This window comes from Lipotes vexillifer, unplaced genomic scaffold (assembly GCF_000442215.2).
Source record: "Lipotes vexillifer unplaced genomic scaffold, Lipotes_vexillifer_v1.1 scaffold993, whole genome shotgun sequence".
Taxonomy (NCBI): Eukaryota; Metazoa; Chordata; class Mammalia; order Artiodactyla; family Lipotidae; genus Lipotes; species Lipotes vexillifer.
In genome coordinates this window covers 1,535,015-1,549,705 of record NW_006792406.1, presented here as the reverse complement: position 1 = coordinate 1,549,705, position 14,691 = coordinate 1,535,015, and positions in this window count along the sequence as shown.

Genomic DNA, 14,691 nt, shown 5'->3' with positions numbered 1-14,691 from the left:
CCAGAGATGCGCCAGCAACACGGTGGCAAGAAGAAAAAGCAAAGCAAGACTTCAGAAGTGGATCTGAGAGAGTTTTCTCTCCTTTCCTCCAACTGGAGGGCACTGTAGTTCAGCAACAAACATGGGGAAGCCAGAAACCAGGCAAGCAAAAGCCCCAAGGCAGACATCCACTGGAGTCTTGGAGAAGCCTCAGAGGACTCTGGCCAGGTCAGGGTTGGGAGTGTAAACCAGCCTTGGATGAGGCAGCCCTGGAAAGGGAGCCTCCTGCTTCCCAGAGGCAGAGAGTGAGAAGAATGGGCTGTAGGGCAGATATTCTGGGCAGAAAAGAGCCTACAGCTGTAAAAGTTGTTTGTATATTCATACATCACTTTATCTATGTTATGGTTTTCCTCTGCTAATTGAATTTCTTTCTATAAACTTGCATTTATTAGAGTACTGATAAAAGATTTTCTAACCCCTGCCTATCTGGAGAAGATGCTCTCTGGAATGGAAGAGAAGATAATACACCTGAACTTGGACTCCAATAGTGGTTCTGAATGGTCCACTTGTCCTGGCATGATCCAGTAGAGATGGTACTCAACGCTCTTTGTAGACGTTGGTTTTCTTGCCTGGTGTGGGAACGCAGGCATTTGCCAAGGCCTTTCCTCCCCCGCAAAGTAGCAGCATGAGTTGCAAATGGGACTAAAGCTGCAAAGCTGATGAGTTATCTGACTTCTCACAAAAAGTGGACTTCTGCATAGACTCATGGAAATGAGTCTGCAAAGACTTAGAGACTCATGAAATATGCCACATTCAAATACAGAAAATTTTCTTCTTAAAGAAAAGCAAGGGAATAGATCATTAAAGTAGGTTTTTTTTTTGGGGGGGGGGGCGTTGTTTTGTTTTGTTTGTTTTTTTAAAGAACTCACAATGAAAAGATAGCCCAGACGAGAGGCTGGCTTCTCCTTGTAGACGCTTTTTCGATTTCTCTGTATTATTAGAGGTTAAAGCTGTTAGGTATGAAGACTGGCCTACTTCACAAGCTGGAGGTCTTGCCTTAAGGGATCATAATTATTTTAGTTCCAACCTTCTGTGGTATCATAGCTACAGTGTAAGAAGGGAAAATGCCTAGACTTGAGATTTTTTTTTAATGACATTAAAAATGTACAAGGTATAAAGTACACAAGGTATGAATTCTAAAATGTGAGAAAAAAAGATGTGTCAAAACTGTGGTAAAACATAGCAGGAAGAAATGAGGAAGGCTTGATCTTGTGCAAACTGGAACACCATTTTCATTCCTTTATTATTTCTTTAGAAAATATTTCTTGGGGACTTGCCTGATGGCGCAGTGGTTAAGAATCCGCCTGCCAATACAGGGACACGGGTTCGAGTCCTGGTCCGGGAAGATTCCACATGCCGAGGAGCATCTAAGCCCGTGCACCACGACTACTGAACCTGTTCCCTCGACCCTGCATGCCACAACTACTGAGCCCGAGTTCCACAGCTACTGAAGCCCACACACTTAGAGCCCATGCTCTGCAAGGAAAGGAGCCATGGCAATGAGAAGCCCGTGCACCACAACGAAGAGTAACCCCCGTTCACCGCAACTAGAGAAAGCCCACACACAGCAACAAAGACCCAATGCAGCCAAAAAAGAAAAAGTTTAAAAACAGAAAATATTTCTTTACTATTTCTTCGGTTATTAATACAGTCTGTTAATGTCAAAGCAGAAAACACAATGCTGTATTGATAAAATTCCATCTATTTTATTCAGACCCAGGATGGGTCTTTGAGCCCATGTATCCCACTTTATGTAACAGACAGATTAGGTGAAAATATGAAGTAATTTGGACACAGTATTAGAAATGTGTAAGGAAGTGTCACTAAAAGTATTTAGGTATTCAGTAAATTATTAGGTGTTCAGTAAATTATTTTGTAATGAGATCAATCTTATTGTAGAGGCATTATCACTTTAAATATATCTGAATTTTCACACACTGAGATTTCCTACAGCGAGGCAGGACTGTGTTTTATAATCTTATTACCTCTGATTGGCTTGATTTTTTTTTTAAGTCTTGTACAACTTGCACTGCTAGTATAAAACACATGTACAGACCCTGTAAGTGAGAAGAGGATAAACTGCAGGCTACTAGTGTACAATTCGGTACATTAACTCACCCCTGATTTCAATTTTAGCCTAATAGAATGAAGTCACAGCTGGATGGAGAGAAGAGTGGTTTCCTGCCAGTCATTGTAGCTGCAGAGTCAGAAGAGAAAGGAGCCACTCGCTCCCTCATGGGAAGAAGGGCTAAAGTTCCTTCATGTCACAGAGCCACAAAGACCCACCTGCACACCGGCCCTATGCATTATTTAAAATATATTTACAGTTGTGAATAGCAGAGGTCCAAAATAATATGGGTTTCAAGAAAGCAATTTATTTCTCACACATAAACAGGCAATTCAAAACTCTCTGGAGGCTCCTCATTTATCTGGGAATCAGGATGCTTCTAGACTTTCTCGGCTCTATCACTGGGAAGTGGCTGCCATCCTCGTGGTCCAGCACGGGAGACCAGCAATCATTCCATTTTTCAAAAAGCATTGTATTATAGAAGAAAGAGTACGGAAGGAACTTCAGCTTGTTTTCCAATATCTACTCTCCCTTTCCAAGTAATTGGAAGTCACTTGGACGCTTGGGATAAAAATTCCATTCCCAGTCACTGTTGTAGCTAGAACTTGTGGTAATGAAAGGTGAGAGAGGAGAGATTCCTGGCTGTGTCATTAAAGGCAGTGGCAGTGTACCATCTCTTACTGCCTCTTCTCCATGGTGGACAATGAGGTCAAAGGCCACCGGGACACCCAATGGAGCCACTACACCAGCCTTGCACTGCCTGTTAAGACTTTTACATGAGAGAGAAGTCAACTGTTATCTTTTCAGCCACTGTCATTCAGGTCTCTGTTAAATGCTGCTGAAACTAAGGCCTCCCTAACATATCCATCTTAAGGGATATTTCATAAAGGGGAAAAGGTCACTATTTACCAGCGTGTAAGAGTTAGCCCCAAAGTCTCACCCTAGCCCTTTCATTTGCACATTTAATAAACATTTATCAAGCATCTCCACTGTTCCAGACAGTGTTCCAAGCCTCTGGGGCAATGCAGCATGAATGTGCCCTGATCCTTCCCCGAAGGAACTTACTATCAAATAGAGGAAAGAATTAAGGGAGCAAATATGACTGAATGCTGGTAATATGCCAGGCACTGCTGTAGTTGTTTTCACATGTTTTGTCCTTTGCATCTCACAAAATTTCTATGGAATCCTCATTTTATAGATGTGGACATCATAGCTCCAAAGGGTGATAGAATTTACTCAGGGTGACACCTATAACAAGTCATGGAATCAACATTTAGGTTTAGATTTCTAACTCATGAGTCAACCAGTGACCAGGCTGCTTCTTGGACGTGCATACAAGAAGCAAGGATTCAAGGCTCCATGTGACAAGGGCCAAGCACCTCAAATGCTTCAGCTGATGTGTCACTAACTCTTCTTGAGAGGTCACCCAGCCATTACCGTTTTCCCAAGGTCACTGTGTGTCCTGGACCAAGCACCAACTTATCCTTCCCCTTCTGTAAGGAATAGTAAACCCACTTAGGGCCACTGCATCTCCATCATGGGCACAAAAGTGTCACTCTACAGCTCCCATCACTGTGACTACATCTGCATTTTATCTTCTTTTCTCACTGCCAAAAAAAACAGTTCACTGGATAACTCCCTTCGTGACCACCATTTTTGTCTGCTCGTCTCGTTTGGACTCCAGACTTTTCCCCTCTGGGCATTTCTCTCTCCATATTCCACATAACAATAAAATAGCATTTGGAGCCTGTATCCTCCTTCATCCAAATGGGCTTATTGTTCCCAATTGACCCTAAAGCATATAAAGCAGCCTGTCCAGACATTTATAGAATTATATCATCTCAAATCATATCACACCTTCTGCTAAAATTATCCAGCTCTTATATCATCTGCAGAGGTAATCCAATGTTCAAAATCCCAGACAACCAGAATGCCTAAGTGGGACTGAAATGTTTTTGTCAGTTGAAGCATTTATATGTGTTCTAATTATAATACCAACTCAATGATCACCCAACACATGGGCAAAGCCTGGCTTGCCTATCCATTGTGAGGTTAATAAGAAAAGATGACAAGCCCCTCTTATATGACAGGAGGACTTGTCCCAGATAATGATCTGAGCTCAGCCCAGCAGAGTTCTTTCAGTAGCTTTGAAGAAAGGGGCTGTGATCCCTTATGTTATTTACGGTAAAGTAACACTTGCTGATGAAACTAACAGCCCCCAGATCTCACTGGTGTCGCAAAATAAAGGCTTATTTCTTGCTCACATCATCTTCTGACTGAGTGTTTAGTGGCCAGGCTTCAATGAGGTGATTGGAGGACACAGGCTCCTACCATCTAGTCGGTTCCTTAGAGTGGTTCCTCGGCATCTGGCCCAAAACAAGGGAAGTGACAAAGTATGGATATTGTGCTGCTGTTTAATGGTCGGGTCTGTATATCACATCATGTCCACCATGTTCCAGTTTCCAGAACCCAGACCCCATGTCCCAAACCTAACTGCCAAGGAGGTTGGGAAACACAGTCTTCCAGTGTGCCTTGGCCAAGGAATGGGACTGGAGAGCAAAGAGCCAGCCTCTGCCTCACCCCTGGGGAGAAGACACTGAAGGTTGGCTGCACCACCCAGGTCAGATGACTGGCATGTAGTTGCTCTCTCCCCTGATTGGCTGGATGCAGTTATGTCCAGCGCACATGAGGCACTGGCACTCTGACACGAAAGGAGGGAATTTGCAACTACTGGTTGCTGTGTTTTCAAACAGGCTTAGGTATCTGTTGGTATCCCCGCCAGCCATTTCCTACCCACCCTCACTGCCACCCCAACATGCCTTTTCCCCGTTCTGGGAAGTGGAACACTGAATATCTTTGCCTTCTACCTCCACAGATACAGAGAAGACCTATGAAACTTTATCCTGATAAGAGGATTTTACTCCAAGGGTATGACTTTTGTTTGGCGTAAGAGTGTCCTATCTTCAGAAGGGATTCTCTCCCAAGACCATCAAGAAAGAAGCCTTCCCAAAGTGCTGAATCCTTATTAGACTTGTCGTGGCAGATAAGCCCAAATGTGTATTCTTCTGGAGCTTGGGAGAAGCAGCAGTGAACTCAACATTTAGCTATGGTTGTATGGAAGTCATTATGGCCATCAGGTCTGTTCACAAATATTAAGGTTCACTTTCCAGAGAGAGAGTAAGATTGCACTTCCCTAACACGTTTGATGTTAGCAGGGCTTAACCTGGTCAGTAAAGTGTGAATGGAAGTGACCTGCCATTTCCAGGGAGCAATTTGAGGAGCCAGTGCTTGACTTGTCCTGTCCCTCCTCCTTCCCTTCCTCCCCTCCGTGACGATCTGGTGATAATTTTTTCCCACAGGCAGTAGTCCTAGAGGCTCTTTTCCATAGAAACTGTGTCAGCCAGTGTCCCTCAGTTACCACAATAATCAGAGGCCCCTGATGACTCTCATTGGACGTGTAGCCATGAGAGAAAAATAAACTTTGCTTCATTAAGCCAGTTGGAGATGGTTTGTTACCCAGAATAACCTAATGGGACCCAATAGATAGAGGTCTCATAGTTTCTTTTTAGGACATACTCTTTTCCCATTGACTTTTATTTTGTCATGAAAAAGTTCATGCTTGCAAATTGTATATACACCACATCTGTCTGATTTTTTTCTAGCTCTTTTTTTGTTTTTATCGGTACGCGGGCCTCTCCCTGTTGTGGCCTCTCCGGTTGCGGAGCGCAGGCTCCGGACGCACAGGCTCAGCGGCCATGGCTCACGGGCCCAGCCGCTCCGCGGCATGAGGGATCTTCCCGGACCGGGGCACGAACCCGTGTCCCCTGCATCGGCAGGCGGACTCTCAACCACTGCGCCACCAGGGAAGCTCTGATTTTTTTAAATGGGTGGTACGTAACTACCCACGTAACTACCACCCAGCTTCAGCAATAGAACATGACTAGCGCCTCCAGATCCCACTGTGACTCTCCACCATTCATTGTTCCTCCTTCCCCACCCCAAAAGATGACAATTATCTTGTTTTCTGTTAAATTCATTTGCATTTCTTAATCATTTTATCTCACATGTATACTGCTTAGTTTTGCACATTATTTAACTTTATTCAAATGAAATCTTATTGTATGTATGTTCCTGGAACTTGCTTTTTTATCTAATTTTATGTTTTTAAGAGTCATCTTTGCTGACACATGTGGTTATGTTTTATTCACTTTGCTGCAGTTGTATGAATGTAACAATATGAATTTATCCCTTCTCCTATTAGATGGCCACCTGAGTTTCCCATTGGGAATTTTTGCCATTAGAAACTACATTAATAAGAATAGTCTTGTATATAGCCTAATGCACGTATAAAAGAATCTCTGTAGGGTGTACACCTAGGAACAGAAATGCTGAGTTGTATTCACATGCTCTACTTTACTGCATAGGGTCAGATTGTTTTCCAAAGCGGTTGTTCCAATTCACACTGCCACAAGCTTGTATGAGAGTTCTCTCTGCCTCATGTCCTCATCAGCACTTGCTATTGTCAACCTTTTCTTGTTTTGCCCCTCTGGTGGGTGTAAGATTGTGATTTTATCGTGATTTTAGTTTGCATTTTCTTTAGGGCATACTTTCATCACATGTGAATTCAAGAAACCAAGGTGAGAAACCATTCAAAATGATTTGCCACAGGTATTCCTAGCAACCAGATAAAGTTCACAAGCCAGGGCCCTTCATATAGAAGAGGTCAAATAATTGAAAAAGGCACAATTATTTATTTTTGGACTTAGAAAATACCAAAGGGCTTATGCTACTCTTTGTGTTGTAGGTTAACCAACTATTTCATAAATGGCTCCTTTTAGGAGTATTATCTAAAGCCATGGGAAAAGCAAATACATTTCAGGGAAATTATAAACATTTCTTTTACCTTACCAGATAAAGAGATTCAGTATAAATCCTAATGCACCCACTTGGCTGTACACAATTTATAGCAGATGAAGAGTCTGAAACACTTTCGTGTAAACAATCATAGATTTTTTTTTTGGAAGGTTGCTAAAAGGCTGTTTGACACTCTTTGCAAGTGGGGAGCATCTCAGGGTAAGAACTGGTTCTGGATAATATCAGAATTCATTTCCCACTGGCAAAGCAGCTCCATTAAGCACTGTTTTCATCACTGAAGCCTTTACTTTTATGTAATGTTTACATCATTGACACCTTCTGTTACCGAATCCCTAATATAAACAAGGGATGGAATAAGCCCTAATGTATTTTAACAAAATTTTAAGAGATGTGGCTACGGGATGAGGATAACCAAATAGAGTACAGATTAAAGCAACATTTTTATAACACCTCAATGTCATATGATAGTGACAACTCTATAATCAAGTCCAGGAGAGAAACATTCTCCCTGTGTTTATTCATCAATTAGAATCTGATGAACTCCAAATGTCATCTGACCAGCCAAACTCTGTAACACAGCCTTTCAGTAGAAAATTAGAAATTCAGCCCTACTGGAAGAGAGATACAAAAAGAAATTTACTTTGCTCCATAACATCTACAGACTCATGGCAACTGTTGAGTTTCATGAACCACAGCAATAATACTACATGAAAAGCAAATCTTTGCAACTTACCACCTTAATGCAACAACATAAGAAGGCGATCCGTCCACGACCAAACTTTGCCTGATCTAGTTCAGCTGAAATGGGTTATTTGAAAGTGTGTATAGTAACTGTATGACCAAACTAGATAGAAGGGGTGGGTCCTGATTAACTCTCATCTCCGTGTCTTTGTTCTCTGTGAGGCTTACTGGTGTTCCGTGGCAAAGATGCACGAGTTCCAGGCAGCAACAGTGATCATTCTGGGCTGAGGAAGGCTGGTGTACCGGAGAGCTATGGCTTAGATAAGTGCTACTTAGATAAGTGTCCGGTGCATCCCATGAACTCATTGTTACCAGTCTCCAATAAGAAGGGTCTACAAGCTGAGAATAAGTGTTTAAAACTTCTGTAGCAAAGGGCATTGCTGCAACAGCCCAGGGAATGATTACTGAATTCGTCTCATCGAACAGGATGTTTTACCAAAGAATGAGTTAGCAGCAAATTAAAAAAACTAAAACAGAACTTGTCTTTTGCCATAGATAGTTTGAGAAGCACTGGTCTAGGGGTATTGTTAAAATGCATATTCTTTTTTTTTTCTTTTTAAAATGCATATTCTTGATCACCAATCCCAGAGATGCTGATTCGGTAGGTCTCTTGAGTTTGCATTTCCACAAAGCTTCCTGGTGATGCCGATGCTGCTGCTGCTCAGAACCACACTTTAAGTAGCAACGGTCTAAGACTTTCCCATGTTATCACCTTCTACCCTCTCGAGGACTGGCACTAGGGTGACATTCTCCTGAATTTTTAGAGCTTCCTCTTTTACTGTTTGAAAACTTTGCCAATGCGTTAACAGCCTGCACATGCTGGGTCTCATAACCATAGCAGGCAATGCCTTCTGGAAATAGACATGGATTATAACTGGCATTGGTACTAACCCGAATTTTAAGGCATATTCATAAAAGAGGGGAAAGGCTTGATCTCTGGTACTGAGAACCAGCAGTGCAAGCTGCTCAAGTAACTTTTTGACAACTCACCTGAGTTTCTTTGTTGCAGTTTCTGGAACACCAGCCAATCCAAGTTCTCTTCAAAATGAATAAAGCCTTACACTTAGGAAATTAACTACCTCTGAATGCAGCAGTCACCTTCACTCCTTCTGCGAATACTTAGGAAGAACAACCCCGCAGTTCCTGGGCCTTCTCAAGACTTCCGTCAGCATCACCACCATAGAAATGCAGAAGGTTTCTGCAAGGCAATTCCATTGCTAAGTCAATTATCACAGGATGTGGCAGGCTTTTAGAGAGATTAAACTGCCCTTTCTCCTGAAAGAAAATGACGAATTCTCAAATGGGACCCCTCTAATACCCGTTTGCTCAGCTACAGTGTACTCCTGTTGGCCAATTACCTAGTTTGATCCACACTGTTTGAATAAATGCCTTAGAATTCTGGGAAGGGATGCACAATTCAAAGAGCTGCTTGTGCATGGAAAAGGGGCCCGTGTTCTTGGAGGAAAATGTTCTCCAGAGTCTGAGAGATTGAAACCAAATCTCTAAATCGAAGCCATTTAAAGAAAGTTCTGAAAGGGTAAGTTTTAAATTCTGAGTGTACACTAATGGCAGTGGTTCCTTTACTTTTGATTTAGCTGCAACTAAATATCTGTGTATGCACTCCTGTGCCTCAGTTTCCTCATCTGTAAAATGGGGATAATTTACCTCATAGAGTTGTGGTAAGGATTAAATATCCTTGAATGTATAAATGTCAAGACTTGAAAATAGTCCCTGGTTCATAGTAAGTGCTACATAAAATTTCACAGGATCTCACAGTTACAAAGGGTCTTAGTGAGTTGGTGCACACCCACCCCACCTTACACCACTCCACCCCCACTCCTGGTAATTTGCATCCCCTAGCCTTAATATGAATATTACACATGCTGGGGTACACTGGTAAGAGTATATGCCAACTCTGTCCAATAGAAATATGAGTCACATATGTAATGTTAAAAGTTTTTAAAGTAAAAACTAATTTTAATATTTAAAAATTTAACCCATGCATCCAAAATATTATCATTTCAACATTTTATCAATATAAAAATTATGAATGAGATAGTTTACATTTTTTTTCACAATAAGTCTTCAAAATGTGTTTATTTTTCATTGGGAATATTTAGTAAGTATTTAGAATTCATGAATATTACGTTTGAAAAAATACCTTCAAACATACTTGAAACTGAAGTGAGTTTTCTAATAACTGAATTTAATTTTTTCAGCTTAAAATTAAATAAAATTATAAATTCAGTTCATCAGTCGCACTGGCCACATTCCAGGTACTCAAGAGCCACGTGTGACCAGTGGGCACCATATTGGATAGCACAGGTGCAGACTTTGAAGATAGGCCTGCCACTTAATCATATGGCCCTGGGCAAGTTATAACTTTTCTTAGCCCCAGTTTTCTGATTTACAATTTACATATTTAGTAATTGACAACAAAACAAAATAAAATATCTACCATAAATTGTTCTGTTCAGTATTTGAGGTAATACATCAAAAATGTATAGCACGGTGACTAACAGGTTGTAGTAAACCTTCAATGAATCGTATTTTTTCCTTAACATTTAATTAGGAAAAAATTGAAACATCAAGAAAGCCAAAGAATTGTACAGTGAATCCCATATACTCACTACCTAGATTCTACAATTGTTAACATTTGATTATATTTGCCTTATTGCATTTCTATCTATATATCCATTCATCAGTCCATCTTACTTTCTCATGTATTTCAAAGTAAATTACAGACACCAGTGCAGACACCCTTAAAACTCCAGCATGTGTATGATTAACTAAAGTTCAATATTTGTCTCTTTTTCTTCCTTTCTTCCTTTTTCTTTCTCTTTGACTTTCTGTCTTCCTGCCTTATTTATTTCTAGATGAAATATGCATATAGTGAAATGTACAAGTATTAAATGAACCATTGGATGAATGTTGACAATGCATATATCCTACGTAAGCCAAATCTCTATCAAAATAGAGAACGTACCCATTATCCCAGAAAGTTCCCTCATACCCCTTCCTCATTAATCTTAGCTCTCACTGCCCTGCTCCCCTCCCCAGGCAATCATTGTTCTGGGTATCTGCTATAGATTAGTTTTGCCTAATCTAGAATTTCAAATAAATGGAATCATACAACATATAGTCTTTTGTGTAAGGCTTCTTTCACTTAGCATAATGTTTCTGAGATTCACACATGTTGTTGCATGTCTACTCCTCTTCATTACTGAGTAGTAACTGTGGCTACTTTTAATCAAGAGAACTCCTGACCTGACCCACTCCCCTCCTGCTCCAAGCAGCCTATTCCATTCTTTCACAGCTCAAAAAATTCTGCATCCTGTCCATCCAACATGGATCTTACTAAAGCTTCCAGCTTTTGACGCTAGCTCAGCTGCTTAGAATTGATGAAACAAAGTTCTTTTTCATGTGAAATTCTTTAAAATTTATGTAGTTGTTAAAGAAGTTCTTCTGAGCCTTCCATGGAGGACAAACCTTCCTAATTCCTTCAACTCTTCGTACAACCATGTTTTAGGTTCTTCCAACTTCCTAGTCATTCTCTGTGTACATACTTATTTGTTTTCTTGTTTACTGAATATCTCCCCTATTGAACTACAAATTCCATAAGGCAACATCATGTCTATTTTATTCACTAATACACACCCAGCACCTAGTACAGCGCCTGGCAATTAGAAGGCTTTCAACAAATATTTGTTGAATGAATATGTGAATAAAAGAAAGAAGGAACTCACCTTTAAGCATGTTTAATTTTGTCTATATTTTAGTATATATATGGGACAGCAGGCAGATGTTGGAGAGAGGCAGATCCAGGAGCTTGAAGAAAACACCAAATTCCAAGAGACACACCTCAGGGAATGCAGCAGCCAAGTGCACTGACTTCATTCCTGGCCAGTAGTACAAACCTTGAGTCCTTGTCTCCATCGCTTTTCTGGTGAGTTGAATGGATAGCCTAGACCAAAATCTGAAATTTCCCTTTAAAACTAAAATCAATTTGCTATATGGCCCTAGAGAAAGAGAAAGGGGAGAATTCCACCCTCATGCCCCTCTCCATCATGGCTGAGATTGGATTTTCTTGCCATTTGGGAGAGAGGGAGCCTCAGAGATTGATTTGATTCGATTCTGCAAAAATAAACAAAAATTGCATTTATTAAGCACTTGAGATGATGCAGTAGGACTTATAAAGCCAAAGAGGAGACAAGAGGGGAGTAAGAGAGAGAAATAAAGGTGTATCAAAGGGAGGAGAGAGAAAAAGAGAGAATGAGGGGAATCAAGACAAAATGTGCCAAGTGTTCAAATGGAAACCCACAGGCATAGATCTAAGTAATGAAGAGACTTAAAATAAGTTAAACTGTTCAATGATACATAGTCCACACCCTTCCTTGACAAATACGTATTCACAACGATAGAATGAAAAACTTTAAAACTATGGTTTTCGTACGACGGAAAGTCAACAAACTCTCAAAGATGACTGGATTTAATTATATCGCGCATGTCTGAGTGTTTGCTTGATGGGCTAGTGATGTTTGACCAGATCTCTCTCATTAATTCACAAATATGTTCCGTAAAATTTGTTTTTCTTGCCTTTGTTTCAGCAAAACACTAATTATATTATAATCAACACTTTCATATATTTTGTTCTATTGACAGTAATGCTAAAATAGACACATTTCTTGAAATGTTATAGTTCTAAGATAATTTTTTAACTATTAATTTCTATGTAGAGAACATTCACTCTGCTAGGGCAGTAGTAATGGGAGTTTTTAATAACATTCCTTTGTATATCATGAGCAAACATTGTATTTGGGTGTGTATAATAGATTACTGTTGCCACAAAACATTACAGAATATTTTAGTTTCAACATATAAATTGTCATAAGACTTTCACCACCTTTTAAAGCAATGTCTAGAGCCATGTAATAATGTTAACACTTCTCACATTGTAGCTAGATCCACATCTATACAGACTAGTAGTAATTGGGAGTATTTAATTTTAGAAAGTGTTCCTCAGACTCCACATACCAGTGCTCTGAACACTGCTCTAATTTGTAAATACCTCTGGAACCACAAAGAGAAATAAGAAAGTGGATGCTCAGCAGTACTGGGAAATGATATTTGATCACACGAGACTCCATCACATTCATGCTATCAGACAGAAATTATTTGACAAGTTAATTAATTTGCCTTTTCTCTTACCTAAGAGCTTCTGCTGCTCAAATCTTTTCCCACTCTCCAAAGTAGTGCTTGTTTCTGATGTAAGTAGCAGTAGTACAGCTGTAAGACTTCATGGCCTTTGGATGGAGTCACCGTTTTTATTTTAAGGACAAAGGGCAAGGAATGAGAAGTAATTCTCTGGAGCCTGAACGGTGTTCGTTCTGAGGGTGGATGTTTAGGTGGTCCCAGCACTGACCACTGGGTCCCAAGAGACAGAGATGCTCACCTGTTCTTGGATGAGTTCATTTATGTCTCTTTGTGATAAGTAGGGCCCTCTAAAGTGTGAGGGCAGGGAAGGACCCCTTTTGTCTGGTGCAAGCTCAGTACTGAGAAGAAAGGGGAATGAAGAGAAGGAAAACGACCAGAAGAAAACAGATGAGAAAGAATCGAAAGCTCCCTCTCACACCCCACAAGAAATTAAAGCTTCTGCCCTTAACAGTCTCAGTCAAAAATACCCCAAGGCTCAAGAGCACACAATGAAAAATTGTCAGCTCACCTACATTGAAAGAGCTTCCATAAACAAATACATATAAATATGTACATATATAACTTATATTTTATATATCATTTAAATATATAAATATGTAAATATATGTTTCCTTTTCTTGTTTTTCTATCTATAGCAAATGGCATTATTTTCTTCCTCCCAATTCCTTCGGCGTTCACCCTCTTAGAAGCTCTCCACTGATGGAGTTTCTGAGGGAGGCAGGTGTAGGATGGTGGAGACACAGACATCATATTTGGCATTACTGGTTCCCAGATTTAGGATTTCAGAGAACAGTAAGAAGTTTTTTGGTGGAGGTAATTTTAGGAATCTATATGGAATTGACCATTTGCCAAAGGGGAAGGGTAAAATAGGCCACTGAAAATTGACATCAACCATCTGTGATTTCCATCAATTCAGGAAAAAGACATTTCTAATACATATACACACAATCATGAAGAACATATACTTAGATTAAAGACGATTTCTTTAAATTGATTCATTTTTAAAAACTTATTTTTGTAGTTATTTATTAATTTGTTTGTGTGTTCATTCACTTGTTGCCAAGATTTAGTGAAAGCCTCATCAGGAACATGGACTTATCCTTGGACCAACTTTCAGGATCCAGTGCCTGGGCATGTTCAACCAGGCCGACCCAGTGGAGCTCTTGTAAGGTCTCTGCTGAAGGACACTGCAGAGCTCTGATACAGCAGGACACATTTTTTTTTGTGAACAGGTTGGTGAGGAATTTATTATCAAACTGATAGAAGTGTAAAAATCACTGAGTATGCATTAGCTTCAAAACATCCCTATGAGTGCATCAGCTAATCAAGATGGTTTTGGCTTATATAGACATTAAGCATAAGAAAACAGTAGTATATTCATCTAAACTGAACCAGGTGCTAGGGAAGGAAAGAGAAAGGAACACAGATGTTGCTGTGAGAAATATGGCCAGGTGAGCAGCACAAACTTTGTGCTCCAAGGGCCCAGATGACAGCTGGATGACAACAGTCCCAGAAGAATGAATAAGGACTTTTTGCTCAGCCTGAAAATTGAAAGGCTCACAGAATGTTGACAAGTGGCTTATAATCCCCTCTATAAAGGTCTGGTGTGGAACTATGTGGCCTCTGGACAGAACTGCCAGAGAGTGGCTGGCCACTGAGCTCCCACTGCTCCTCTGTAGAGGTGTGAAGACCTAAGTCATCCCAGGTTACAAGGCAAAGGCACACTGGTCTCCTGGGATAATCGGGCTCTCGGT